The sequence below is a fragment of the Manis pentadactyla genome, chromosome X (assembly GCF_030020395.1).
Source record: "Manis pentadactyla isolate mManPen7 chromosome X, mManPen7.hap1, whole genome shotgun sequence".
Classification (NCBI taxonomy): Eukaryota; Metazoa; Chordata; class Mammalia; order Pholidota; family Manidae; genus Manis; species Manis pentadactyla.
In genome coordinates this window covers 61764728-61790053 of record NC_080038.1, presented here as the reverse complement: position 1 = coordinate 61790053, position 25326 = coordinate 61764728, and the positions used below count along the sequence as shown (strand labels likewise).

The following is a 25326-nucleotide window of genomic DNA, read 5'->3' as shown; positions in this document are numbered from 1 at the left end:
GGTATTATAATGAGTTTAGAAGTATTCCCTCTTCTACTTTTTGGAATACTTTAAGAAGGATGGGTATTAACTCTTCTTAAGTGATTGATAAAATTCAGTTGTGAAGCCATCTGTGCCAGGGTTTTGTCTCTAGGTAGATTTTTAATTATCAGTTCAATTTCCTTGCTGCTGATTGGTCTGCTCAGATTTTTGTTTCTTTCTGCGTCTGTCTTGGAAGGTTGTATTTTTCTAGAAAGTTGTCCATTTCTTCTAGGTTGCCCATCTTATTGGCATATAATTTTTCATAGTACTAATTATTCTTTGTATTTCTGTGGTGTCCATTGTGATTATTCATTTTTAATTTCAGATTCTGTTTATGTGAGTACACTCTTTGTTCTTCTTGATAAGTCAGGCTAGGGGTTTATCTGTTTTATTTTCTCAAAGAACCAGCTTCTGGTTTCATTGGTTCTTTCTATTGTTTTAATCGTCTCAATTTTATTTATTTCTGCTCTGATCTTTATTATTTCCCTCCTTCTACTAACTTTTGGGTTCATTTGCTCTTCTTTGCCTAGTTTCTTTAAATGTGAGTTTAAACTGTTTATATGGGATTATTCTTGTTTCTTGAGGTAAGCCTATTTTACTATGTACTTTCCTCTTAGAACTGCTTTTGTTGCATCCCAGACGTTTTTGGCTGTTTAACTTTTGTTTTGTCTCCATGTATTGTTTGATTTTTATTTTAATTTGTTCATTGATCCACTGATTATTTAAAAGCATGTTGTCTAGTATCCATGTGTTTGTAGGCTTTTTTGTTTTCTTGGTGTAATTTATTTCTAATTTCATACCATTGCAGTCTAAGAAGCTGCTTGATAAAATTTCAGATTTTTTAAATTTATTGAGGCATTTTTTGTGGCCTAGTATGTGATCTATTCTGGAAAACGTTCCATGTACACTTGAGAAGAATGTGTATCCTGCTGCTTTTGGATGGAGTGTTCTGTAGGTGTCTGTTAGGTCTATCGGTTCTAATGCGTTGTTCAGTGCCTCTGTCTCCTTACTTATTTTCTATCTGGTTGATTTATTCATGTGAGTGGTGTGTTAAAGTTTCCTGAAATGAATGTATTGCAGTCTATTTCCTCCATTAATTCTGTTAGTCTTTGTTTTACATATTTACGTGCTTCTATATAGGGTGCATAGATATTTACAATGGTTATATACTCTTGTTGGACTGACCCCTTTGTCATTATGTAATGTCCTTCTTTGTTTCTTGTGACTTTCTTTGTTTTGAGATCTATTTTGTCTGATATAAGTACTGCTATTCTTGCTTTTCTCTCCCTATTATTTTCATGAAATATATTTCTACGAACCTTCACTTTTATTTAGCCTGTGTATGTCCTCTGAGATTCTTGCAGGCAGCATATAAATGTGTCTTGTTTATGTCCATTCTGCCCCTCTATGTGTTTTGACTGGTGCATTCAGTACATTTACATTTAAGGTGATTATTGATAGATATGTCCTTATTGCCACTGTAAGCTTTAGATTTGTGGTTACCAAAGGTTCAAGGATAGCTTCCTTACTATCTAATAGTGTATCTTAAGTCACGATTACTCTATTTCAAACACAATCTAAAGGTCCTTCTTTCCCCTTCTTCTTCCTCTTCCTCCTCCACACTTTATATATTAAGTGTCATATTCTGCTATTTTTGTGTATCCCTTTGTTGATATTGTGAGTAGTTGATTTAATTTCATACTTGCTTCCTAATTAATTGGTCTACTGACTTTACTGTGGGTTTATTTTCATTGGTGACAACTATTTATTCTTAGGAACATTTCCATCTACAGCAGGTATTTTAGCATATCCTGTAGGGCTGGCTTAGAGGTGATGAATTCCTTCCACTTTTGTTTATCTGCAAATTGTTTAATCCCTGCTTCAAATTGAAATTATATTCTTGCTGGGTAGAGTATTCTTGGTTGGAGGTCCTTCTGTTCCATTATATTAAATATTTTATGCCACTCCCTTCTGGCCTGTAAAGTTTCTGCTGAGAAGTCTGCTGATAGCCTGGTGGGGTTTCCTTTATAAGTAATCTTTTTTCTCTCTCTGCCTGCTTTCAACATTCTCTCCTTATCCTTGGTCTTTGTCATTTAATTATTATATGTCTTGGTCTTTGCCATTTAACATTATATGTCTTGGTATTGTCTTCCTAGGGTTCCTTTTGTTAGGGGCTCTCTGTACGTCCATGACCTGAGTGTCGATTTCCTTCCCCAGTTTGAGGAAATTTTCAACAGTTATTTCCTCAAAGAGATTTTCTATCCCTTTCTCTCTCCTCCTGCTGGTTCGTCTATTAGGTGAGTATTGTTCCATCTGGATTGGTCACACAGCTCTTTTATTATTCTTTCATTCCTAGAGACACTTTCTTCTCTCTGTTTTTCAGCTTCATTGTTTATTTGCTCCATAATTTCCAGATCATTTACAACTTCAACCTGTGAAAGCCTGCTATTAAATCCCTCCATTATATTTTTCACTTCAGATACTGTATTCTTCAGCTGTGAGTTACTCTTTTGCAGGTCATCTGTCTTTTTGTTGAGGTCCTCCCTGAGATCTTGAATATTTTTCTGTAGATCTGTGAGCATGTTTATGACTTTTAATTTGATGTCTTTATCAGGAAGATTGGTGATTTCAGTTTCACTCAGCCCTCTTTGTGGTATTTTGTCTTGTAGTTTTGTTTGGGCCAAAATCCTCTGCCATTTTTTAAGTGTATCCTATGAAATAATAGCTTTATGGAGGAGGTGCCCTCTAGTTCCCATAACCCAAGACAATTCACTTTCATATACAGGAGCCCCATCTGTTGGCATGCAATGGGTGGGGCACTTTTCTGTCTGGCTTTTAGTGATCTGATTTCAGGTGGGCTGTGTTGGCCACCACGTAATCGTGTGCATTGGCAGAATACTTGGGGCTGCACCACTAGAGTTGCTGTGGGCAGAGCTGCCCTCCACCCAGCCTGCAGCAATCACAGTAGCCACAGGTGAGTGGAAGCAGGGCCTGCCAGGAAGCAGGAGCTCCTGGGGCTAGCTCCCACAGTACTTCTCTGGCTGGGCCAAAACAGGGCTGAGAAAGCTGGGAGTGTTTCCATCTGTCTTCCCTGCTGCAATGTCTGCCAGGTGAAGTTGGCTGACTGCAGGCCACATACTCAATGGGGTCAGTAGAGCATACCTGTTTTCCACAAGCAGCTGGAATCTCAGCCTTACTACATGTTCTGTCTGTCTTTGTTGTCCAGCCCCACTAATCACTAGCATACCATGTTATGTGTGTTCATGTTCCTGGAGATCTCCAGGGCCAGGTGTTCAGTGGTCCTGGGCTTCTACTCCCTTTCTGCTCTGTTCCTCTTCCTCCCACCTGTGGGCTGGGGTGGACAGAGGGCTTGGGTCCTGCTGAATCTCAGCTTTGCCACTTTACCCTTTTCTGAGAGGTCTCCTCTGCTTACCCAGATCTATGCAGTCAGTTCTGAAGTCTTCAGGTCGTTTTTGGGTTTAGTTGTATTTGTCATATTTACATGTCATATATGTGATTTTGGGAGGTCTTTGCCTTGCCTTCTTACTCTGTCATCTTTTTCCACCTAGGAAAATTTTTAAATACATATTCCTGCTTTGCCTCTGAGGCCTTCTCAGAGTCTCTGGGGTTCAGGCTTAGAAATCTGCATGTTTAAAACTGCTCAGGGTACCTCAAGACAAATGCTGGGCATAGAAGCCACAGGGCATAAAGCTGCAAAGAAGTAAAAAGCTAACCTTTTCAAACAATATGGCTTCTCTCTCACTTACCAACTTTACATTTCCCTGTATGGCCCCGGAAGATGACTGGTTAGCCAGAGACAGGTAAGATTCCTCAAGGGAGGAACAACCTAAGACAGGCACAGTCGCAGGGCGGCCATCAGGTGAGAAATTGAGGATCAACAGACGTGAGGCTTAGAACCTCACCCCCCGTTTTGAGAGAAAACTTCTGCATCTGTGGATGTTTTATTGCCCTTGTCTAGCTTGGATTAACACGAGTCTACAGGCACACACCTGATCATCTACATTTGCTCTCTTACAACACTAAACTATGTTTTCTACCTTTATCTTGCATCTACCTACCACTTCAGCATTTTATTAAAAATAATAATAATAAAGGGAGAAATGTGGGATCCACATATATATCAAGTATAAAAATCAAACAAATATTCATATTTGACCTGATGTTTATAGTTCATAATGCATGATCAAAACCGAAAGTTTCTGTGATGACTGCCCTTGTACTGTTCACCATGTAAGAACTTATTCACTATGTAATAATTTGTTCACCATGTAAGAACTTGTTCGTTATGCTTCAGAAGATTGGAGACTGACGAGAATTAGGCTTGGGGTGGATTAATGATTGTGCATTGAGCATTGACTCCCCTATACAGAATTTTATTGTTGTTAACAACCATTTGATCAATAAATATGAGAGATGCCCTCTCAAAAAAAAAACTGCTCAGGGGATTCTGATGCACTGCCATGTTTAAAAAACAAGGTTAGATCACTGAGATCAATTGCTACCCTCAGTCCCACAAGAATTTCTGTATTGCAGGATAGCACAAGAAATTATTGACTTTTTGCTAAAATTAGATTTCTTGAAGCTAACAGGTTATTTTAAAATAACATTTACTATACAATTGAGTTGTATTTTAAGTGCTTTATGTACACCATATAATACATTGGTTTCCCTTGCATAATGATTGCATTTAGTACACTTATATCCATTTTATAGGACTTGGAGCATAATTTTTAACTCCTTTAAATGATTAGAGATTTATAGTTCCTATATCTTTGCTTTTATGCCACATTGTTGATTATATCTATGATTTATTTGATGCTAAATCTTTGGTCAGGAACACAACCCCCAATTATAATGTTCCTGGGGGAAAATATGATACATTTTTTATGCTGTTTCCAGGAACATCAGTGGCGAAAAGTAGGGCCTGCCTGTACAAGTGTAGCTGACTTTTCATAAAAGGTATGTTCCTGAAAGTGGTATAATCTGAACATCTATCAGTCTAGTCATTTCAAGTCTATGAAGGACCCACTTGCCTAAAGTAACCCTTTAGTAAAAAGTATACTTTGAGAAAATTAAAGCTCATTCTTATTTGCTCTGAAACTTTCAATACATAGAGATATTAAAACAGGGAACTTTAATATTTAATTAGAAGGTATTCTAAGCTATAGTGAAAATGGCATTTTTCTTAAATAGCAAATTACTGATCATATACCTTGGAGACCAAACAAGTAATCACTGAATCTCCAGTTCAAAGTTATCTTTTGTAGTCCTGTGCATTAATCTGGCAGAGAATGTAGATGGCAAGTCTGTTTCTTTATGCTCTGAGGTTTAAAAGAATCACGGTACAGACAAATGCTCACATAATATTCCTGTGAGTGTGTGAAAGTGGGGCAGGTATGAGGATCCTTTTTCAGAATGAGAAATGCAAGCACCAGTTGACCTGTGGAGCTTAAATGGTGAGGACTTCTGAACTGCAGATATGTAAACTAAATTCTAGAACAAACTGAATAACCAAGTCATTTGCTCTAAGGAATTCTGCTTAAACTAGCTATTTCCTACAACAGAAGAGGGAACTCAAGTTAGAAAAGGCATGCAAATGTACTTTGTAAGCTCTTAAGAAGTATGCAAATATAGTATGCAAAGATCTCAGTTGAGAGTGAGGATGTGTTCACTGGTGTTGGGGATTTGAGGAGAAAGTATGAAAAAAATCTAGAAAATGGAAGGAGGAAATGGACTGGGAAGGCAGCATTAAAGTTCTAACATGAGTTTTGTGGTCATGAATTTAAAGTAGGACCAGATAGTATGTCCATGTGTTTTTCTCCAGCCTCTTTCACTACATAGGTACAAGGTCCAAGTAGGCAGAAAGTTATCAAGATTGTGATTTTTGTCATATAAATAAAAAGAAGTGAGAGGAGGGAAGGGAATTAAGGGTATGTGCTATAAGGGGCCTGAACTGGAATGGTGGCAGTAGAAATACAAGGGGTTAAGACTGAGAGATTCCCTGAATATAAGAGTGATAGGATTTAGCTAAGGTGCATGAAAGACTCAGAAATGCCTCAACATAAGTTTTAGTTGGGCAATAGCATTTGAACACTTGCTGTGAGGTGGGATTTGTAGGTAAGGTGTAGTCCTAGATTTCTTCAAGTGGGGCTGAGCTACCGGATATGCTCAGACAAGGCATATATTTAGCAAACAGTGGCCTAGGGAAATTAGAAGAGGAAGGCAAAGATAATTTTACCTAAATTGGCAATAGGTTTGATGGTGGGCAAGGAGGTCAGTGGACAATGGAGGAGTTTATCACCTAAGTGATGGTGAGGTGGAGGCATGGGCTTAGTAATGAAGACTGGAATCATGGGGCAGGGAAACAAGTATTTATGATTAGGCTTGTAGCTCTCTCACTTCCCTTATCTTTTGTAGCATAATTTAAATTGCAAAGCACAACAAATATTCTAATAATGAAAATGATGATAGAGAACCTTCTTAAAATAATCCCACATGTGGAATGAATTCAGAGACATGGGGAAAATATGTCATCAAAAAGCCTTCAAGTTTATCTAAAAGTGATCATTAAAGGCAAATATTGTCAAGCTAATGAGGAAATAGGGCAGAATAAAAGAAAGACAAAACTGGGGGTCTGAAGCCTGGCTTCTAGTCCAAGTCAAATAATCCGAGTTTCAGTTTCATCATTTTTAAAAGAAGGCAATGACGCCATCCCTTGGCTATCATAAGGTCTGTGGATCGGAATACAGGATTCCTGAAGGCAAGGCCATTTATTGTCTTGATTGTGCTGCACTCTAGTTCTTAGACTGGTAAATAGCAGGAGATTATGAATATCTGTTAAGTATTGGAAAGTGCTTGTATATCTGAGAATACTACAAATACCAAGTATGGACATTTTTTCTTATAATTCATATGAAACAAAAGCTGTTTCTATGAGAATAGCAATATAAAATTCTCTAACATTTGGTATTTATCTTTATAAGCACTACATCTTATTTCTTTCTTATGAGATACTTATAGACTGGCAGTTGCTCAATGGAGCTCTAGGGGGAAATGTGTTCCCAAACCAGGGAGAATAAACTAGTGTGACCAAAATCAGTCAAGGGAAAGGCAGGTTGGGAAAAACCTATTATTGCTCACAGTGAGGCCTGGCTCCATCCCCTCTGGCCACCGCTCTCATTCCTTCCCTTTCTCCCTGGTCCCTGCTAGCAAAAATCTGCTTGGTTCTCTCCTTCTCTACCACCATGGCATGAGCCCTCTTCCCCACCCACCCCTTCCAGGAGGAACTCCACAGGTGGGTCCCCAGTGACTGACAGGCACCAAACCAATTATGCAACAGAGGGGAGGAGAGAACGGACTCTCTCTCTACCCCTTGCCCTGGAGGCTGTGGTAAGCTGCAGCTGTATATGTAAATGGGCGAAGGCCAGCCAGAGGATTCTGGAAAATCTGTGCTTTACTCCACAACCCACCCCTCCAGAATTCTTGCCTTACAATCTAAACACTCCCCATCTTCCACAATGGCCCCTGTGTGACAAAAGTGGAGCACTGCAACCAGACTAATAACGTACAATAACAAAAGAAATACAGGTGGCAATAAAATCATGATAGTCCTCAAGCCTAAGGGTCCAGCTGGGTTCAAAGTAATACTCAGATTAAATCCAGAGCTCGCGCATTCCACAAGAGTCCAGCAGCTGAACTATTAGGGAGTTCAGTGCATGCTCAGCAAGCATCAGCTGTAGCCAGAAGGCGGGCCCAAACCTCAAGGACTGTAGAAGAAAATAACTTTAAGGGCAATAATATACATATTTTAATGATACCAGCATAGGCAAATCCTGTCCATCAGGTAGGATGCATGCAAGAGAGTGGTCTTATGATAGGACAGTGGCAGGAATGCGGTCTCATCCTGGCTTAGCATACCAGACCTTCACACCCTCCCTGTGGGACTTACAGATGGGTCAATATATAGGGCTATGGGAGGTAGATGCACTGACCACAAAGAAAACAAAACTTCCCTGTAGGATGTTCTTACCTCCCAGCCATTTTAGGTACCCTACTGTGATATTTGTGGGTCACTCTGTTGTAACTCCTGGAACACACAGGAGGCAAGCTTCCAGGCCTTGTCCCCAATGTGCCAGAAGGGCCAGCTATCATTGGTCCATGTGTTGAAATGTCCAGGGCCACACCCAATCAACAGAGTCTCCAGGGTATAGTGAAGTTGGGGCTGGCAGCAGGATGTTGTTCTGCTGGCCATATCCTAGCTTCAAAATACTTCTTTGGTTTGCACATGCAGTTGTATAGGAGGGCCAGCAATGTGTGTTTAGCATGTCCACAGGGCTCAGTGCACCCTTCCAGGATTTCTCATTCAAATGCCATAGCACTGTCCATAAGTAGACTGACCAGCCCCATAGACTATTAGTGTATGACTTCAGGCCAGATTTCAAAGAAACCATTGTACCTCTCTATCATGCCTGCCCTGGTAGGTTTATATGGTACATGAAACTTTCACCTTTTCCGTAATTGATGTACCCATTCTTTTTTTTTATTTTTTTTTATTTGAGGTGTCATTCATGTACACTCTTATGAAAGTTTCACATGAAAAACATTGTGGTTACTACATTCACCCATATTATCAAGTCCCCCCCACCACATACCCCAGCACTGTCCAGCACCATAGCAAGATGCCATAGAGTCACTACTTGTCTTCTCTGCGCTACACCATCTTTCCTGTGACCACCCCCACACCATGTGTGCCAGTCATAATACCCCTCAATCCTCTTCTCCCTCCCTCCCCACCCACCCTGCCCCACCACTCCCCTTTGGTAACCACTAGCCCCTTCTTGCAGTCTGTGAGTCTGCTGCTGTTTTGTTCCTTCAGTTTTTGCTTTGTTGTTATTCTCCACAAATGAGTGAAATAATTTGATACTTGTCTTTCTCTGCCTGACTTATTTAACTGAGCATAATATCCCCTAGTTACATCCATGTTGTTGCAAATGGTAGGATTTGTTTTCTTCTTATGGCTGAATAATATTCCATTGTGTATATGTACCACATCTTCTTTATCCACTCATCTACTGATGGACACTTAGGTTGCTTCCATATCTTGGCTATTGTACATAATGCTGCAATAAACATAGGGGGCAGCACCCATTCTTGTAATGCATGTCCAGTAAAGTGGGGGTGACTTGATCACTCTCAGTCACCTGTGGCTGGCCATAGGCTGCAAAGAGACACTTTAGGCCCCTTTTGGTCATTTGCTGATCTCATGACATGCAGGAAAAGCAACCAACAGGCCAGTAGCTATGTCAACACAAGTCATTGCATACTGATATCCGTCTGATATGGGGAGGGGCCCAGTATAGTGTATCTGCCACCTGACAAGGGGTATCAGCCCCTTTACTCTTGTCCCATGTTGCTGCAGGACTCGATGTAAGTCCCTCTAGAGCATACAAGGCTCTCCTTCCAGGCTCTGCTGACTTCAAAGGTCAATGGCAAGCTCCACGAATGGGCTACAGCCCACATTATCTTTTTCCCCACATGCAACAAACACTGATGTAACCATTGGGATATATCAGAGGCAGGCTTTCCTTCTAACCAATGCACCTGGGCCAATGTGTCTGCTCTAAAGGTAAATGGCCAGTCACATTTAAACAGTAATTATTTTAGTCTGACCAGAGGTCCATAGGTCTTGCCATAACTCTTGCCCGCAAAGGGGCCAGTGACCAACCATCTAGTGGGCGTGGTACCATGTCAGTAGCCACAGGGTCAAGCCCCAATAGAGGGCCCAGCGGTCCTTTCAGACAACTATTGGGGAGGGCTCCTGGGTGATCACGAGCCATATTGTCTACAACTCAACCAATTGGCTGCTCTTCCCCTCTCCATCCTCCATCCATATTGTCTCAGCATTAAGATGGAAAACCACAGCCCTCCACTTTGGGGGCTGCACAAAACTGGAGCCATCTGCATACCAAGCATATTCAGGTATAGGGGCTTTTCCCTCCCAATAAGGACTCTCTTCTACCAATGCCTCCAAAGCAAGTTCTTCCTGCTTTCATTGGTGTGTGTCACTGGACCCAATAATCTTTTGGTTCTCCACTTAAGGGGCTAGTGGAGAGGGTGCTATGCTGCTGTAAATATGTGCCCTATTTGAACAATGTGGGCATCTGTGCCATGCCATTCTGTGGCCTTTGGGTCCAGTCTCACATCCACCCTGCGATGGAATAGATGGTTATTATTGGTTGGAGCTTATCTGGTGATGGGCTTCAAAGCCAGCAACAGATGGTACACAGGAGCCAGTTGCCTCTCTAGCAAGGTGTACCAGACTGCTGCTCCTTTCCACAGTTGCTACCAGAATCAAATAGGTTGGCACATCTGTTCAATCCACTGCCAGAAGCCCCATCCATAACCCTCTTTGGTTACATGAACATCTAGCTCATAGGGCCTTGATGAGTTCATTACACTCAAGGCCTGCACAACCTTGACTGCTTGCTTAGCAGCAGTAAGAGCAGATGCACATGTCTTATCCCAGTCCCACCTGATGCCCTTTCATACCGACCAGTATAAGGGCCTCAGAATTTGTGCCAAGTGCAGGATAATTACTCTCTAGTAGCCTAAAAGACCCAAAAACTCCTGTATCAATGCCACAGTGTTAGGGGTAGGGAAAGCCTGGACCTTATCTATGACTGCTTCTGGGATAACTTTCCAGGAACTTTACTGACAAACCAGGTCCCTCAACCTTGGTGTTCACAGCCCATCCTTTCTCCTGTAGATGTTGCAGCAGTCTAGGAGCTGTCCCTTCTAAATCTGAGAGAGAATCAGATGTGAGCAAAATATCATCAATGTAGTGATACAGCCATACTGTTTGCAGTTTCTTCCATGTGGCCAAATCCTGGGCTACAAGTCCATGATAAATGCTTGAACTGTGGAAGTATCTGTGTGGAAGGACAGTGATTGTCCACTGCCGGCCTTCCCACATGAAGGCAAACTGTTCCTGACTTTCCTGTGCTATGTCAATAGAGAAGCATTAGCAAGGTCCACAACATAATGATACATCCCTAGTCCATGACTGAGGGTGCCCATAAGGGCTGTTATAGAGGGGACAGCAACATGGAAAAGGGGTGTGACTTTATTCAATTCTCTGTAATCCATTGTCATATGCCAGAAGCCATCTGACTTTTTCACTGGCCACAATAGTGAATTAAAAGGACTATGAGTGGGCTTTATGATGTCTGCCTTCTCTAACTCCTGTAGTTTCTCCAATTTCCTTGTGTCCCCCAGGCAATTTATATTGCTTATTATTTGTCACCCACCAAGTACAGACAGAGCTATAGGCAGGTGCTTAGCATGTCCCCTCAGAGCTGCCTTTACCACATGTGTCCTCAGTCTGAACTCACCTGCAGTGGTCTGTAACCACAGGCCCTGCAGGATATCTATCCCCACAATATATTCAGGGATGGTAGAAATATACACAGTATACTCCTTTGGGGGTGAAAACCCTATTCCTAATGGGATTTGTGCTTTCTTCACTCTAATTGTCTTACCCTCATAGCCATTTATCACAGCAGGGGTCCCAGGAAACCACTCAGGGTTGCCATATATGAGAACATTCAGGTCCTGTGTCCACCAGTGCCAGGACACGTTGTACATTCACAGTGGACCAATGAACTGCTAATTCTACATGTGGCCTCTGGTTCCCACCATGTTTCCCAAGGTGGGGGACTTGACCCTGGCCTCAGTTAAACTGCAACACCCAATCACCCTCCTGTGGGGGCAGAGACCCAGGTGGGGTCTGAGTACTTTCCCACAGGAAGTCCTGCAGACACACAGGACAGACATGGGGCTTTGCCTCCAGATTCTGTGTCTTTGACCTCAGCAGCTGGAACCACTGCTCTGGCTTTAATTGGTACCACAATTCTAACAAGATTCTATTGGGCTGCCCATCAAGTTTTTCTTTCACTGCTCCCACTTTCATCAAATAAACCCACATCTGGGTCCTCTAGAGCCTCACAGTGCCCTTTAAACCTCTCATTTCAGTGATAGACAGTACTTACTTCTGTTTCAACCTCCCCCAGATCTACTATGAGTAACCTCACTTACAGATTGCCCTATGTGGGGGGCAAGAATAGTCACTAGGAACTCAAAGAGGGATGGGGGAGCTGTATGGAGCACCAGGTTTCTCATCCTCACAGTGAAAAACACCTCATTGGGATCCTGAGGGTACATATTATAGATGATATTTTCCATTCCCAACTGCTGTAAAACCTGTTGGAGCTTTGCATATATTTTCTAGCTAGCGGGGAAGTATGGTAAATCACCCTGATTAAGCCAAATTGCCCTGAGAGCTGCTGTCAGACAATCCAGAAGTGCATGATTCTCTGGGGTGTGATGGGCATTTTTCAACCACTGCCAGAAGGAAGGGTGAGTCATTAAGGAAGCAATTTACACATTTCTGACCCAGACAACAATACTCTCATCCCTAAGTCCCAAAGACACAAAAGCCATGTAGGCAGAGGATCCAAGAGTTTCTGTCAAAACCAGATGCTCAAATCCATCAGCTCATCCTGGGTATAGGGGTTGAGTATGGAGTGTTCCACAACCTGGGGAGGGGGCTGCTCCTCCCCCTGAGGAACCTGCGGTTGTTGAGTTTTTATTTTCTTAAATCACAACTGGGAGGGCCTTTAATACAGGAGGGGCTGGTGCCTCTGGCAGCAGCTTGGGCCTCTATCCTCAGCCCCACTCCCTTGTCCTCCCCAGCTTCTCCTCCCCTAATGTCTCTTACACCAGGGCTGAAGGCACTACCCTTTCCTTTCTCTTCGCCATGGCCTCTTGCAGCTCTGCCTCTTCTCTCACCACTAGCATGTCTCTCAGCAGCGCGACTTCAGTTCTCAATAGCTGTACTTCCTTTTTAGAGCATCCTACAACTCATCTCCCAGTTCATCCAATCAGTGCTGAAGCGAGTCTCTCCTTAGTAGCCCTTTCCAATGCTGTGAGGAACAGCCACCCCCAATTTCACAGACAGCTTCCAGTGTCTCTACCCTTCCCCAATTCTGGGGAGGGACCCACTTCTAGGAGGCACTTTACCCCAGACCAAATCCCCACTGGGGAATCCCCAGGTGAATGCCCACCATCCACAGGGGTGTTCCTGGGTGAAGACCCACCATCTTTAGGGGCAGCCCGCCCAAACATCACACCTATGAAGACAGATTTATGGTTCACCAATCCTGCCCAAGTATGCCAGATGTAGCTCCAGGGGGAAGTATGTTCCTGGCCCAGGGCAAATAAACTGGTGTGACCATCATCTGTCAAGGGAAAGGCAGGTTGGAAGAAATCCTTTTATTGCTCAGTGAGGCCTGACTCTGTCCCCTCTGGACACCACTCTCATTCCTTCCCTTTCTCCCCAGTCCCTGCTAGCAAAAGCCTTCTTGGTGCTCTCTGTCTCTGCCCCACGGTTTGTGCCTGTTTCCCCAACCTCACCTTGTGGGAGGAATTCCTGGGGCAGGTCCCCAGTGATTGACGGGCAAGCACCATACTAATTATGCAACAGAGAGGAGAAGAGAACAGACTCTCTCCACCCCTTGTCCCTGAGGCTGCAGGAAGTTGCAGCAGTATATGTAAATGGACTAAGGCCAGGCAGGGGATTCTGGAAAATCTGAGCTTTACCCCACATCAACAGGACAGTTGGAGAGTTTAATCAGTTAATTCTAAAATTATTTCCTGGACCAGTTCCATGGAGGCCAGAGGCAAAAGGTCAAAGACAAGAACAATAAACTTTTTGAACAGTGAAGCTACATTCTATTGGGAGTATTTATTCTGAAAGCCTGCTAAAAAATAAAGCAAGATGGATTGTGCAGTCACATATGAAATACACCGAGAATTCTAAAAGATCTTTTTTTCTTTTAGCTATACTTAAAACATGCCCCTGCTGTCTTAAATGATCCCTTTACCTTTTCCGCTTGCCCCTTACCCCCATTCAACCTCATTTATTATAATTTGTCTTCTCTGGTGCATCGAATTCTAGTATTTGTAATTATACATTTTATATCTATATTTAATTTTAATTATTTTTATTTTAATGTTTTTTTCATTTTTATATTTATACTGTCTATATTAACCCCTCAAATTTTTTTGTTGAATGAATAAATGGATGAACTTCAACAAGAAGCCAATTTCTCACCCTCTGTCTTCTTCTCCCTCCTTATCTAGCATTTTCAATAGCCTAACATTATAATCACTTCCTCATTGACCTTGCCTCTCTCTCCTTATCAGTAAACTAGTCCAGCAAATGATTGATCATGGATAAATTCAACCATTTGTTTGCTCTGAATTTGCACCTGTGCAGGCTGAATATTCCTAGAGGAACTTACACAGTCTTGTTGACAAGTTGCACTTAAATTCATTCCACAGACCTCAAACAAGTACCCAGTGCTGCTTGTTTGAAATCGTACTTCTCTCTATTAAGCTTACTTTTCAGGACAGTTATTTTATCTTTTTTTCCCTTCTCAAACTTCTCCCTCACTCTCCTCTGCCCTCTATCCTGATGATCTTGCCCCATACTTCATTGATCAGGGTGCTCTCAGAGGGGGGAACACTTTCCCTCTTCCCACCACCAAATCTATCAGCTGATCTCCGTCTGTGTACATTTTCTCTTTTCTCTGTTATAAGGGATGAACTTCCGTCTCTCTCAAAGGCCATATCTTCCATTTGTACTATGTATCCCATTTCTCTCTCTGGGTCACCTTTCAGACTTTACTTATTTGGTTATCCTGTGTAGGATCAAGGGCAGGCTGTCCCCAAAACGTGTCACTTTGGCATGTTGATTACTTTGAATTAAAATGGCTGGAGAAACAGCAGACACAGAAGGGGTTCTCACCCCAACTCTTGTCCTCTATCCTTGAAAGCAGGAAAGAAATCTCCCATGGGAAAGTGCTCTCCCTGTACCTGGAGGTAGAGTGACTTCCTTATCATCAGAGGCAGGGAATTAAAGGCCAAAGAAACCTGTATAAACAAACCTGTTACTTTTTACTAATTTACTATGCCAGCTCAAATGTTATTTAGGATTCCTTACTAATTGAAGCTCCCAAACTTAAGTTTCCTTTCCCCTGTCAATTCCTCACAGATTTATGTTTGTTTGTGTAAAATGCATAAAAGCTTCATGTCTTGGTCATTTCTTTGACTCTCAGTTTTATTATTAGACCTCCATATGTATGTAATTAAACTTTGTGGGGTTTTTTTCTCCTGTTAATCTGTCTCGTGTAAATCTGATTCTTAGACCAGCTAGAAAAACCTCAAGGGATAGAGGAAATTTCTTCCTCCCTGACACCCACATCATCAATCACTTTTTCCCTATAGATTATCCTATAGATTCCCTATAGATTATCCTCAGGCACTTGTATAAAAATGCCAAACTCTTGTTCCCACCAACCTCCCCTTCACTTACACTAGGCTCTAGGCAAACCGGCATCATCTTACACTTTGAACATGCCAAACTCCTTCCTGTCTTAGGACCTTGCACTTAGAAGAGAACCCATACTCTGTTGCTAGCAATGGTTGATGCCTTTACAACCACATCTTGCATAACTTTCGCCTTACTCACTACTTCCCAATCACACTGCTCCTTTTTCAGTTCCTTCAACATTCCCTGCTTCATGACTTCAACACAAGCTTTCCCACTACTTGATATGAGACACCCCTGTCCCATCGTCTTCTCATTCTGTATCTCAGTGACAGTGCTACCTGTTCAGCAAGGTCTTCTCTGTTTATTCTAATTAAAGCAGGTCCTTACCTCTTATTCTCCCATAGCACACTTCACAGCCCTTTGTAAACATATTTACTTACATATTGGCTATCTCTGCTGTTAGACTGCAAGTTATATTGGGGCTGGGGCACTATCTATTTTCTTTCCTGCCATATGCCAGCCTCTAATACACAATACCTCACATAAACTACTAACTTAATAATGAATGACCAACCATCCATAATTTCCTTTTGATCTCCCCATATCCTACGAGATAAGGAAGATGTTATTATCCCATATTATACATAGAGAGTGATAGAGTCACACTGCATGAAAGAGAACCAAAGTTTTACTCCAAATCCAATGCTCTCATACTATATTACTTCTCCAAAGAAGGAGCGTTCTTTGTTGTATTGTTAATAGGGATAGGTCCTTGGTCTCATTGTGAGAAAGAATTCAAGAATGGACACAAAAAGCTGTTGAGCATTAAGAGTTTATTTGGAAAAGAAGATTATAGAAAAAGGCAAGAGTACACACTGGAGAGTTGTGGTGTTGGCAGACCCAGAGGGATTTGACCTGAGGGAACAATAGGGAGCCCCTTTTTTATATAAAGAGATAAATATTCATTAAGTGGAGTTAGGTTTCAGAGGGAACAGGTGGAGTCTTTCAGAGCTTAGGCTTCCTCCACTCACATTGGGCAGAAGGATTTTTTACTATATTTGGTCCCCATGGAATGGTCATGGCACAGGGAGGTGTGATTTTTACTATACTAATGACAGCGGGGTGTGATTTTTACTATGTTACTAGATTTTTGGGGTGAAGCTTGGATCAATTTCTCCTCCACGTTGGAACTAGCCAGTTTTGGCCTGTCTGTTATCTATATTCTGACTCCACACCCTGTGGAAATAGCTTGAATAGAATGTGTAGAATGTAAGCAAGCTTCTGACCCAAATCCCCCTGCTTATGTCTAGCTATTTTACCTACCCTAACAGTATGAATACAGATATGTGGCAACTTCAACTTCAGTTCTTTGGTTTGAAGAATTTCTCTGAGATAAATACTACCTCCTTCCTCACTCCTGAAAAAAAGAAAGGCTGTATTTCACATACTGCAAGGAGACAAAGGAAATAGGTTTGGATATTCACTTTGCTTATGTCAGAGCATGTAATGTGATTCTACTGGGAAGCTTGCTGTAAGTCAATAAAAGTACAGAAATAATAGCCCTACCATATAAATCTGTCAGTGCACAGGTTCCCAACATCTAGTACCCAGAGAGACAACACAGTTGCATTATTTACACAAGTTAATAGAGTTACCATTTGGCTACTGACCCTAACAATTGGAATAAATAGACCAAGCTATAATTTGCCAAACCTCACACTTACATGCACTCAAAATTCACTGAATCATTTCAGGAAGTATTATATGCATTATCTAATATTCTATTTCTTAAGAATGCCAAATATGACTAGCTCTTTGTGTTTCATATGTGTTTTGATGCATTTTACACAAACATAGCTATTATTTTTTTGAAGCCTACTTTGTAATAGGTGTAATCTAGGCACAGTGTTGAAGAAGAAATGGTCCTTACTTGCATTAAAGCTTACATACCTTGGCACCCTCAGGTTATTCACTAGGTTTTAGATTTTCCCCAATAATATTTTTACTAAGGTTGACAGCAGAAGCAGAAGGACAATTATTTAAGGTATCTACAGTTCTTTCCCCACACCACGTAATTTTTCAACACTGGCTGGATGTCCTACAATTTAACTCAATTCTGACACTGTCTACCTGGAAGTAACATCAGATCCCACAGGTTAAGGGCTCAGTCCTACAAGGATGCTTCCCCCCTTTCAGGTACCAATTTCAAGACCAGGTTATCACCTGTGATTCTGTCTTAACAGCTATAGACAGGAGGTTCCAAAAACCTCCTCCATAGGTGAGATTGCTCGATTAATTTCCCAGAGTGACACATAGAATTCAAGAGAAACATTTTACTTACTAGATAATTTTTTAATAAAAGGATATAATTCAGGAACAGTCAGATGGAAGAGATGCATAGAGAACAGGGTTTCCATGTTCTCTCTCAGCCACTTTACTGGAATCTCTCTGAACCCCTTCCTTTTGGGGTTTTCTGGAGGCTCATTACACAGCAATGATTGAAGAAATAATTGGCCATTGGTGATTGAACTCAGTCTGTAGCCCCTCTACCCTTTCAGGGGGTTTGGGGGCGGGATGGAAAGTTCCAACCTTCTAATCACATGGTTGGCAACCAGCCCCAACCATAGGTTACCTAGGGGCTTTCCAAAAATCACCGCAATAACATAACAAAAGGCACCTTGTTGGCTCTTGGCACTTGAGAAATTCCAAGAGTTTTAGGAAGCTATATGCTAGGAACTGGGACAAAAAGAAATATATGTTTCATACTATAAATCACAATATCACAGTATCTTCAATAATTCTGTATATGTCTAGCTGCGACTCTATCTCTTATAGTATTTTCCTTAAAATCTTTCCACCTCCCACTGCCATTTTCCAATTTCAGTTAACAGCAGAGAATTTGAATCAGGACTAGAGTCCACTTCTGGATATGTTACTTATTGTCTTTGTGGCCACAGGCAAGTTAATCTTCTTGAAATTCAGTTTCTTCTGTAAGGACTTTATACTGCAGCTATACTACTATTTCAAAACTCAAATTTAATCAAGTTCCTGTCCTACCTAAAATCCCTTCAATAGTCTCCCATTGCCCTTAAAATTGCACTCCTCAAGTCTTCTAAAGGCCCTGTATGGTCTCCTGTCTGCGTACCTCTCTGACCTCTTCTCACACCATATTTCCTCTTCCCTATTCTGATCCAGTCACTCTGGCCTTCTTTCAGTGTCTTAAATTAGGGTTACTGGATTTAGAAAATGAAAACCACAGACAGTCCGGAGGGACCAAGATGGCACCATGAGTAAGGCAGCAGAAATCTCCTCCCCAAACCATATATATTTTTGAAAATACAACAAATACAACTATTCCTAAAAGAGAAACCACAAGATACAGTACAACAGCCAGGCTACATCTACATCTGCGAGAACTCAGCATCTCATGAAGGGGGTAAGATACAACCTGCGACCCAGTGGGACCCAAGCGCTCCCCCCACCCCAGCTCACCAACAGGAGGAAAGGAGTCACAGAGGGGAGGGAGCAGGAGCCCAGGACTGCAAAATAAACAGCCCTAGTAATCCGCACAGGGAGCACAGACATACATTGCATGGTGTGCTGGATATTATGGAAAAGGAAAAGTAAAATCTGTGAGCGGGTATCCACAGCCGGCTCCCCTGGGACAAAAGAAAAGTGAGTGCTTTTTGAAAGTCTTAAAGGGACAGGGGCTTCACAGCTGGATGGAAACGTCCCAGCACATGCAGCCCAGCAGGCTGGGAATTCTGAGGAGCTTCGGATGCCCCAGTCCCCTGGGAGGCAGCGCAGCTCTGAAACCCCTCATGTTGATAAACAACCTGCCACTCATTTCCCCTCCGGCACGGCCCTGCAACAGTGGCAGAGCAGCCTGAGAGCAGCAGCGCCCACAGTAGCACACAGAGTCTCCTCCCGCACGCAGCTGCCCAGGCCAAACCCAGGGCCGCAGATGGCACGCACCTGCCCAACGCAGGCAGATGAAGCCAAGGCAGGGTGCAAAGGGGCACCATTTTCGCAGGAGAGCACACCGGGAACACCTACCACTCCCTTCAGAGCTCTGGGTTGCACAGCACGTGGAGGCTCAGGAGATTAACACGGATGCTGCTACCAGTGAGAGGGTGACCGACACTGGCAGCAGAAAGGGCCAGGCCAACCGGCAAGCAGGAAGGGACTCTGTTCTCCCAGCTGACATACGTGCCACCTGCCTATGACTACCTGTATTACCATGAAAAGACAGAAGGATTTGGTCCAGTCCAGAATTACTCAGACTACACCTGAGAGAGGACTGGGGGAGACAGTTATAACTACTAATCCTGAAAAAGAATTCAAAATAAAGGCCATAACCATGCTGATGGACCTGCAGAGAAATACAAAAGACCTAAAGGAACAAGTTAGGAGGGAGAATACAGAAATAAAACAATCTCAGGATGAACTTAAGATCAGAATGGATGAGGTGCAAGAGACCATTAATGGAATAGAAAACAGAGAACAGGAATACAAAGAAGCTGACACAGAGAGAGAAAAAAGGATCTCCAGGAATGAAAGAATATTAAGAGATGTGAGTGACCAATCCAAAAGGAACAATATTAGCATTACAGAGGTACCAAAAGAAGAAGACAGAGAAAAACGGATAGAAAGTGTATTTGAAGAAATAATTGCTGAAAACTTCCCCAAACTGGGAGCGGAAATTGTCTCTCAGAACACGGAAGCACAAAGATCTCCCCAAATAAAGGACCCAAGGAGGACAACATCAAGAAATACAGTAACTGGAATAGCAAACATCAAAGACAAGGACAGAGTATTAAAGGAAGTCAGAGAGAGGAAAAAGGTCACCTACAAAGGAAGACCTATCAGGCTGTCATCAGACTTCTCAGCAGAAATCTTACAGGCCAGAAGAGAATGGCATGATATATTTAATTCAATGAAACAGAAGGGCCTTGAACCAAGAATACTGTATCCAGCACAATTATCATTTAAATATGGAGAGATTAAACAAATCCCAGACAAACAAAAGTTGAGGGAATTTGCGTGCCAGAAACCATCTCCACAGGATATTTTAAAGGGACTGCTCTAGATGAAAGCACTCCTAAGGCTAAATAGTTGTCACCAGAGGAAATAAAATCAGAGCAAAGAAAGCAGACCAAACAAATACTAACTAAAGGCAAAAAATAAAATCAGCTACTCACAAAAGCAGTCAAAGGAAACAAAAAAGAGTACAGAATAAAACACCTAACATATAAAGAATGGAGGAGGAGGAATAAGAAGGGAGAGAAATAAAGAATCATCACACTGTGTTTACAATAGCTTAACAAGTGAGGTAAGTTAGATGGTAAGATAGTAAAGAAGCTACCCTTGAACCTTTGGTAACCATGAATCTAAAGCCTGCAATGGCAATACGTACATATCTTTCAATAATCACCATAAATGTAAATGGAATGAATGCACCAATCAAAAGACACAGAATAAAACGTATATAAAAGCAAGACGCATCTATATGCTGCTTACAAGAGACTCACCTCAAACCCAAAGATATACACAGACTAAAAGTCAAGGGATGGAAAAAGGTAGGTCATGCAAACAATAGGGAGAAAAAGAAGGTGTTGCAGTACTTGTATCAGACAAAATAGACTTCAAAACAAAGAAAGTAACAAGGGATAAAGAAGGACATTACATAATGACGAAGGGGTCAGTCCAACAAGAGGATATAACCATTATAAATAGATATGCACCCGAGGCGGAGCCAACATGGCAGCGTGAGTAGGACAGTGGGAATCTCCTCCCAAAAACATATATATTTTTGAAAATACAACAAATACAACTAATCCTAAAAGAGAGACCAGAAGACACAGGACAACAGCCTGACTACATTCACACGTGCGAGAGCCCAGTGAAAGGGGTAAGATACAAGCCCCGGCCCGGCGGGAACCGAGCACACCTCACCCCAGCTACCTGCGGGAGGCACAGGGAGACCAGGACTGCTAAACACCCAGCCTCAGCCACCCGCACCAGAGCGCAGACACAGTGCATGCATGGAGGGCTGGAAACTAGGGAAATAGGGCAGCAAGACCTCTGAGCAGATGCCGAAGATGATGCCCCTGTGACAAAGAAAAGCGAGTGCATTTTGAAAGTCTTAAAGGGACAGGGACGTAACAGCTAGACTGAAACAACACAGGTCACAGCCCAGTGGCTGGAAATTACAGGGAAAATCGGGTACACTAACCCCCTGGGCAACAGCTCTGACACTCCTCATGGAGGTAAACAGCCAAATAGCCACCCCCCCGTCCATTACCCATCCGGGCGCTGCGAAAGCAGAGAAACAGCCTAAGGCAAACCACGCCCACAGAAAGGGAGATCACTCCATATCGGCCGGGCAAGACACAAAGACCCAGCCTACACGCAATTAACTGACACAAGCCACTAGGGGTCGCAGTTGTCCCAGTAAAGAAAGGTCAGTAGCAAGTGAAAAGTTTGGCCCTCCCAGCTGACAGTCAATAGCACCTGTCAACATGAAAAGGCAAAAAAATATGATCCAGACAAGAATAACCCAGACAGCTTCAGCATCTGCTACATCTTCCCCTGAGAAGGAACCTGGGGAGATAGATTTAGTCAGGCTTCCTGAAAAAGAATTCAAAGCAAAAGTCATAACCATGCTGATGGACTTGCAGAGAAATATGCAAGAACAAAGGAAGGAAAATACAGAAATAAAACAAGCTCTGGAAGGACTTCAAAACAGAATGGACGAGATGCAAGAGACCATTAATGGACTAGAAAACAGAGAACAGTAAAGAAGAGAAGCTGATGCAGAGAGAGATAAAAAGATCTCCAGGAAGGAAAGAATTTTGAGAGAGCTGAGTGACCAATCGATATGGAACAACATCTGCATTATAGGGATACCAGAAGAAGAGAGAGAAAAAGGGATAGAAAGTGTCTTTGAATAAATAATTGCGGAAAACTTCCCCAAACTAGGGGAAGAAATGACCTCTCAGACAACAGAGGTACACAGAACTCCCATAACAAGGGATCCAAGGAGGGCAACACCAAGAGACATAATAATTAAAATGGCAAAGATAAAAGAAAAGGACAAAGTATTAAAGGCAGCCAGAGAGAAAAAAAAAGGTTACCTACAAAGGAAAACCCATCAGGCTATCATCAGACTTCTCAACAGAAACCCTACAGGCCAGAAGAGAATGGCATGATATACTTAATGCAATGAAACAGAAGGGCCTTGAACCAAGACGACTATATCCAGCACGAATATCATTTAAATATGAAGGAGGGATTAAACAATTCCCAGACAAGCAAAACTTGAGGGAATTTGCCTCCCACAAACCACCTCTTCAGGGCATCCTACAGGGACTGCTCTAGATGGGGGCACTCCTAAAAAGAGTACAGAACAAAACACCCAACATATGAAGAAGGGAGGAGGAGGAGGAATAAGAAGGGAGAGAAATAAAGAATCATCAGACTGTGTTCATAATAGCTCAAAAAGCGAGTTAAGTTAGACAGTAAGATAGTAAAGAAGCTAACCCTGAACCTTTGGTAACCAAAAACTTAAAGCCTGCAATGGCAATAAGTTCATACCTTTCAATAATCACCCTAAATGTAAATGGACTAAATGCACCAATCAAAAGACACAGAGTAATAGAATGGATAAAAAACCAAGATCAACACATATGCTGCTTACAAGGGACTCACTTCAAACTCAAAGACATGCACAGACTTAAAGTCCAGGGATGGAAAAAGATATTTCATGCAAACAACAGAGAGAAGAAAGCAGGTGTTGAAATTCTGGTATCAGACAAAACAGCCTTCAAAATAAAGAAAGTAACAAAAGACAAAGAAGGACATTACATTGTGATAAAGGGTTCAGTCCAACAAGTGGATATAACCATTATAAATATATACGTACCCAATACAGGAGCACTAACATACCTCAAACAAATATTAACAGAACAAAAGGAGGAAATAGAAAGCAATGCATTCCCTCTAGGAGACTTCAATACACCACTCACTCCAAAGGACAGATCCACAAGACAGAAAATAAGTAAGGACACAGAGGCACTGAAAAACACACTACAACAGATGGACCTAATAGACATCTACAGAACTCTACATCCAAAAGCAATAGGATACACATTCTTCTCAAGTGCACATGGAACATTCTCCAGAATAGACCACATACTAGGCCACAAAAAGAGCCTCAGAAAATTCCAAAAGATTGAAATCCAACAAAACAACTTTTCAGACTACAAAGGAATGAAACTAGAAATAAACTGTACAAAGGAAGCAAACAGGCTCACAAAAACAAGCAGGCTTAACAAGACACTCCTAAATAATCAATGGATCAATGACCAAATCAAAACGGAGATCCAGCAATATATGAAAACAAACGACAACAACAACACTAAGCCCCAACTTCTGTGGGACACAGCAAAAGCAGTCTTAAGAGGAAAGTATATAGCAAACCAAGCATATTTAAAAAAGGAAGAACAATCCCAAATGAATGGTCTAATGAAACAAATATCGAAATTGGAAAAAGAAGAACACATGAGGCCTAAGGTCGGCAGAAGGAGAGACATAATTAAGATCAGAGAATAAATAAATGAAATTTAGAAGAATAAAACAATAGCAAAAAATCAATGAAACCAAGAGCTGGTACTTCGAGAAAATAAACAAAATAGATAAGCCTCTAGCCAGACTTATTAAGAGGAAAAGAGAGTCAACACAAATCAACAGTATCAGAAAGAAGAAAGGAAAAATCATGACGGACCCCACAGAAATACAAAGAATTATTAGAGAATACTATGAAAACCTATATGCTAACAAGCTGGGAAACCTAGGAGAAATGGACAACTTCCTAGAAAAATATAACCCTCCAAGACTGACCCAGAAAGAAACAGAAAATCTAAACAGACCAATTACCAGCAACGAAATTGAAGTGGTAATCAAAAAACTACCAAAGAAAAAAACCTCCGGGGCAGATGGATTTACCTCTGAATTTCATCAGACATACAGGGAAGACATAATACCCATTCTCCTTATAGTTTTACAAAAAATAGAAGAGGAGGTGATACTCCCAAACTCATTCTATGAAGCTAACATCACCCTAATATCAAAACCAGGCAAAGACCCCAACAAAAAAGAAAACTACAGACCAATATCCCTGATGAACATAGATGCAAAAACACTCAACAAAATATTAGCAAACGGAATATAAAAATATATCAAAAGGATCGAACAACATGACCAAGGGGGATTCATCCCAGGGATGCAAGGATGGCACAGCATACAAAAGTCCATCAACATGATTCACCACATCAACAAAAAGAAAGACAAAAACCACATGATCATCTCCATAGATGCTGAAAAAGCATTTGACAAAGTTCAACATCCATTCATGATAAAAACTCTCCGCAAAATGGGAATAGAGGGCAAATACCTCAACATAATAAAGGCCATCTATGAAAAACCCACAGCCAACATTATACTGAACAGCGAGAAGCTGAAAGCTTTTCCTCTGAGATCAGGAACTAGACAGGGATGTCCACTCTCCCCACTGTTATTTAACATAGTACTGGAGGTCCTAGCCACAGTAATCAGACAAAACAAAAAAATACAAGGAATCCAGATTGGAAAAGAAGAAGTTAAACTGTCACTATTTTCAGATGACATGATACTATATGTAAAAAACCCTAAAGACTCCACCCCAAAACTACTAGAACTGATATCAGAACACAGCAAAGTTGCAGTATACAAACTCAACACACAGAAATCTGTGGCTTTCCTATACACTAACAATGAACCAAAAGGAAGAGAAATCAGGAAAACAACTCCATTCACAATTGCATCAAAAAAAATAAAATACCTAGGAATAAACC

General features: G+C 41.7%; 1 protein-coding gene across 13 annotated transcripts in view; it reads right to left on the bottom strand.

The window, feature by feature from the left end:
- Nucleotides 1–25326, bottom strand: part of EDA (ectodysplasin A) — a 642485-nt gene that overhangs the window by 498175 nt on the left and 118984 nt on the right. The gene's annotated exons all lie outside the window — the stretch shown is intronic.